General features: G+C 42.9%; 1 long non-coding RNA gene across 1 annotated transcript; it reads left to right on the plus strand.

Annotated features, from left to right (window-relative positions):
- The first annotated feature begins 2,074 nt into the window (after positions 1-2,074).
- LOC119821494 lies at positions 2,075-5,392 on the plus strand. The gene is made up of 2 exons (XR_005286628.1): positions 2,075-2,134; positions 4,289-5,392. It is a non-coding gene; the product is annotated as an uncharacterized LOC119821494 (long non-coding RNA).
- The last annotated feature ends 663 nt before the right edge of the window (positions 5,393-6,055 follow it).

Genomic DNA, 6,055 nt, shown 5'->3' on the forward strand with positions numbered 1-6,055 from the left:
CCAGCTTCCCACCTTAGGATTCTACACTCACAAAATTCCAGTTTCAACCAATTCTGTGTTTCAGCTGAGTCCTCTAGCTCCAGGAATGCATTTGACCCACTCCCCAGCCCCACAGCAAAGCACTCTCATGTGAACAGCAAGATCTAGCTGTAGGTGGATTTTCCTTTGGACTGACAGATCACAAAAACAACACAGACTTATTATTAGTTATAAAGCTTAGCATGTAGCTTAGGTTTATTCCACTAATTCCTATTACTTAAATTAACCCACTTGAATTGCCACATGACTTGTGGCTTTTACCTCTCCTCCTGCACGACTTCCTCCCTCTGTATCCAGCTAGAGACTCCCCCTTTCTTCTTCCCCGAGAGCTCTCTGTCCCCAGTTGTTCAAACTAACCTCATCTGTCTGGTTGTTAGCCATTTAGCCCTTTATTAAACCAATCACAGTGACACATCTTCACAAAGCATAAGGAATATTCCATGACACACAGCAAAATTTTTCTCTGCCCACAACTTTGTGACTACAGCTGCTGGTGCCAAAAGCCTAGGACCACCCAGGCTTCTCCCTGGAATCAGAGGGAAGTCCCTTCATATTCCTCAGGCCCAGAATGACTAGGGCCTCATGTCACCAAAGCATTTCTCTACTAACCTAAGGACACCCCTTCTCAAGTCCTTAAACCCTGGCACTCAGATAGCAATCTCATATTCCCCAGAATCACCTATGCTCAGTGTGGCTGACCTAGTGAAGGTCTGTCTCCCTCTTCTACCCCTCACGGTTGTATCCAGGCACAAGCCCAAACATTACTTTCACATCCCCTGAATGACCTGCACAATATCCACATAGCTTAACAATTTTGGACTACAGATACCAATTCCAAAAACCTTGCGCCATTGTCTCTTTCCCTGGCACCTAGAATATGTACCTTCTGAGTCCTTAGGGTCCACAAAAGCAATTCTCTATTCTGCAAGCCTTAGGAACCACTATAACCAGTCCCTAATAGATGTAGGGAATGCATCCTTTTCATCCCAAAATTTCAAGTCATCAGTTATTGGTGCCACAGATGCCAAAAGTATCTGTCATTATATAATGGGGCTTGGAAAGTATCCTAGACAGATCTGTGGTTCCAGACTGTGTGTTCTGGTACCATAGGCCCAGTTATCTCACATGCCCATTCTGAGAATTGTGGGGAATTTCTTCCTCACATGACCATTGGTATCACTTTCTTGAAGGGCACTAGGAACTGTGGCAGTTGCTGTCACAGCTCCAGTCATAGACATGTTCGAGTGAATGGAGTCCAAAGACAAATGCCCTTACAAGCCTACACCCTCTGGAAAGGAGCTGGTCCTCAAGGATGAGGCTTCCAGGTCAGGCCCATCATGATTCCTCTAAGTCCTGCATCCAAGGCGAGTAGTGTCTTCAAAAGAATCTTACCTTCAAAATTAAGAGGTATCCAAGGCAATGGCAATGGTCTACATTGGTTTTGATTTGTAGAGGCACATGACTTTAGTCCCTGCTCTAGGGAGGCAAAGGCAGGTGAATCTTTCTGAGTTTCATACCAGCCTTCTCTACGTAATTAGTTCTGAGACAGAACTATATAGTAAGAACATGTCTCAAAAAATATAAAACAAAACAAAGAAAAAGATCCCAGAAACTGATGTGTGAGTCCCCTCTGTGTGCTGTGATTACCATTAATGAATAAAGAAACTGCTTTGGACATATAGCAAGGCAGAACTTAGGTAGGCAGGAAAAGTTAGGCTGAATGCTGGGAGGAAGAAGGATGGAGTCAGAGGAATGCCATGGAGCCGCCTAAGATAGCCATGCTTTGCTGGTAGGCCACAACCTCATGGTGACATACAGATTACTAGAAATGGGTTAAACTAAGATGTAAGAGTTAGCCAATAAGAAGTTAGAGCTAATGGGCCAAGCAAGCAGTGATGGAGGAGTGTCTATGTGTTACTTTCATTATTAATAAAGAAAACTGCCTTGGCCCTTTAAGAGAACAGAAAATTAGGTAGGCGGAGTAGACAGAACAGAATGCTGGGAAGCAGGAGTTGGGGAGATGCTTCAGGCAGTCGCCATAGTGAGTCTCCATGCTTCTCCTCTCCGAGATGGACGCAGGTTAAGATCTCTCCTGGTAAGCCACACCTCATGGTGCTACACAGATTACTAAATATGGGCTAAAGGAAGATGTGAGAATTAGCCAATAAGAGGCTAAAACTATGGGCCAGGCAGTGTTTTAAAAGAATACAGTTTCCGTGTAATTATTTTGGGTGTAAAGCTAGCCGGCGGCTGGGTGGCGGGACGCAGCCCCGCCGCTTCCTTCTACAAAGCAGTGATTTAACTAATACAGTTTCTGTGTGATTATTTCAGGGCTAAGCTAGCCAGTCAGCCAGGAAGAAAAAGCAACTCTCTCCTCCAACAAGAAACACCACCTCAGCTCATTGCTCCTCATCCTCAGTTCGCTGCCTTGGGTTCTGCCTGTTGTGCTAAAAGCAGAAGGATGTAATCACTCTCCTGTTGCTTGTGGTTCCCTGCATGGCAGGCATTTGTGCTTTCCCGGGGGTATACGCAAGAAAGAGAAATACACAGATGTGATTTTAAATGGCTTATGGGATCAAATTTTATCCTGACAAACTTTCTGCTATAGTCTAAAGCTGAACTTTGGTTTGTTGTTTGCAAACAGTGAGTAAGTGGCTTTGTATTCGCAGCCGTTTCCCTGAAAATACCACCAAATGATTTTGCATTCCTAGAACTTTCATTTACCGGGATTTCAACACTGCAAACTCTTTGTCATTATAGATAAGGTTGATACCGGGTTCATCTGGTCAACCTGGTCATTCAACCCTCTTGTCCACTGATTCCCTCAAAAAGAGTATTACCAAATGTCTACTCCTATTTCTCTACTGCACACTTCTATTACTTTGAACTTTTTAGACATTTAATAGAAAATGTGTTTACCAACATCTACAAGTCCAGACACAGTTAAATGAGAGCTGTTCCTGTTCCCACACAAGGTAGAGCAGTCACATTAGTGCACCACTGAAAGCTCTGGCAAGTAGGAAGATTTACCCTTCAGGGTTAACCCGACTGACTTGCAAGCAGCCACCGTTACACCACGTACCCAAATACCAAACTAAGTGTCATCCATGAGTCAAGTTTGTTCTGCTTTCTTCAACTCCATAAGGTCACAAAAGATGCTTAGCAGACACGGAAAAGAGCCAAGATGAAGGCACAGATCCGTAGTGACAGAAGGGCTTGGGCTAAGTTAGTTGCATATATCCTCAGCCCTTCCACCTCATGAAGGATTGATCTTGTAGATGCCTGGCTTGACTGAAGAGATAACAGAATCCAGGTCATAACTGACCATTCTGACATTTGCCGTATCTCAGTCAGGGTCTGTGTCTCCAGTCACTGTGTTGAGTCTTGCCAGGAGCTGTCTTACAAAAAGTATAAAGTATTGAATTTCCTTGGTCAGGGATCCAAGGAAGCTGCCTTTCGATTCTCCCATTGTTATCCTATCCTCGAAACTCTGAGGCAGGAGGGTATGTGAGGGCATGTGTCACAAGCAGCTGGGCAGTAGCAGCACAGCCTGAACCTGCTTAAGCATACTTTCCCACACTGGGTCTCATCCAAGTTGTCACCCCAGTGTACCAGGGTTTTCTCTTTTAGGACCATCGACCAGCTCCCAGATCAAGTCACAGAGAACTATTATTATTAGTTTTGAATATTCATCCTAGCTTAGGATCATTTCTGCCTAGCTCTTTTAACGTAAACTGTTTCTCTTTGTCTATGTTTTACCTCGGTTCCCTTTACTTTTTCTTTCTTTCCATCTGTGTCTGGCAGGCTGGCAGTGGCCTGGGGCTAACCCCAGGTGTGTTCCTAATTCTCTTCTCTCTTCTCCTTCTCAAGGCCAGATTTCTCCTCCTGTTTACTACATCTTCCTGACAGCCCCACCTATTCCTCTCGTAGTTGCTGTCTGTTTAGCTTTTTATTATGGTAATTGGGTGCCTTAGAAAGCCCAGGTGAAAGAGAGGCAACACATCTTTAAATAATTAAAGTCAGCATCCTTACACTGTTAAACAAATGTAACACATCTTTACACAGTTAAAGTAATTTTCTGCAGCACACACAAATGTAACACATCTTTGCCTAGAATGTTCTACAACACCCCAGTGTGTGAATATTGACAGTGTTCCAAGGTAGGAATATTACAAGCCCACAACCCAATAAGGCCTTCCCTGTGGGATAAGATGCAATAATTAAAAGATGCAATTATTTTTCCCTTTAGGGATCCTCTTCATTTCTCAAACCAAGTACTCACATACTCTGAGATTATCTTGATCATCTGTCTGCAGGGACACAACATCTGATCCCGAAGCTACAACTGCTGCAAGCTCTCGGTGGATTTCTCAGGAGTTCACTGTCATTTTCCAGGACCTGTCTGGGACAGTCACATGGATCAGACTAATTAAATGAATTAGAAGGAAATGTTGTCTGGGAGTAGAGACTAGTGATTGTGCACTTGCCTAACAAGCACGAAGCCCTGAGTTTAACCCAAACACTAAAAATAAATAAATTTATTATTGAAGACTATTACCTCCAGAACCTTGAATTTTCTAAGAGTGGTAATAATTATGGCATTCCAATCCAACCCCTTCCCTGAGATGCAAGGCGTTTTGGAAACTGTGATCCTTAAGGATTTTGGAGACCATTTCTTTATTTGAAGGGATTGGCTGGGGGGGGACATTTTATTATACAAGGGAAGATGAGAAATTTAAAACTTGCTTACTAACAGCACAGTACTTGCCTCATTGGTCAAAGAACTGAGTAGATTCTGTGTCCCTCACCAAGTATGCAAATGCCAATTATACTGGTCCCTGTTCTCCCTCAGTATAACACAGAAGCCATGCTGATGTTTTGAATCAATGAATATGAACATCTGTCAACCTGAATCCAACAACAGTCTTCAGAAATGTCTTTCTGACTCCCCCTGCCTCAACTATATGATTGTCTGAGAAAATGGCTAAGGATCCTGTACTGGCTAGTGCTAGTCTTGTCAACTCAACACAAGCTAGAATTATACGGGAAGAGGGAATCACAATGGAGACTATGCCTCCATAAAATTAACCTCATGGCAAGTCTTCACTGTATTTCTTTATTAGTTGTTGATTAATGTAGAAGTAATCAGCCCATAAGGGTGGAGACAACCTTGGCTACAAGTCCTGGTAACAACAAGACAGCAAGCAATCCTGTAAGCAGCACTCCTCCGTGACCCCTACATCGGCACCTGCCTCCAGGTTCCTGCCTTGTTGAAATTCCTGTCCCACTGCCTTCCATGATGAACTGTGATGTGGAAGTGGAAGTGAAATAAACTCTTTCTTCCCCAAGCCAATTTTCACCATGGTGTTTTATCACAGCAAGAGAAACCCTAACTAACGCAGATCTCTTTGGAGAAAGGCAGGGGACTTCTTGATATAAACACTTGCCTTGGGCTTGAAGAGGTGGCTCAGCAGCTATAAGCACTTGCTGTTCTTCCAGAGGACCTGGGTTCAGTTCCCAGAATCCACATGGCTGCTCACAACCATCTGCAGCTCCAGCCCCAGGAGATCTGATGCCCTCTTCTAACCTCTGCAGTCACTGTATGTTCTTTGGCGCATGTACATACAGACAAAACATGCACACACATATGACAAAGGAAACAAAACAAAACCACTTACCTGATATTGAAGCAAAATAAAAAATAATTATTATAAAAAATAATAAAAATAATTATAAATAAAATAAATAAAAATAATTATAAAAAATAATAAAAAAAATTTCAAATAAATAAATAAGAAATTTGAACTGTTGTTCAGTGCTGAGTTTCAGTTCTAATAACTGAGAGATATGGAGACTGGACAGTGGACCTTTGTTTTTGGTCCACAGTTTTTGCTGTGGAGAGTCCTTGCTTCCCTAATGACTCACTCTTGCTTTCATTGGCTATTCGCTTTGCACAGTACCTTTGTGGGTTTCATCCATTTGCTGAGAGTTTTGCCTTGTCTTGTTAGCCATCCAT

This window comes from Arvicola amphibius, chromosome 1, assembly GCF_903992535.2.
Source record: "Arvicola amphibius chromosome 1, mArvAmp1.2, whole genome shotgun sequence".
In the NCBI taxonomy this organism is placed as follows: domain Eukaryota; kingdom Metazoa; phylum Chordata; class Mammalia; order Rodentia; family Cricetidae; genus Arvicola; species Arvicola amphibius.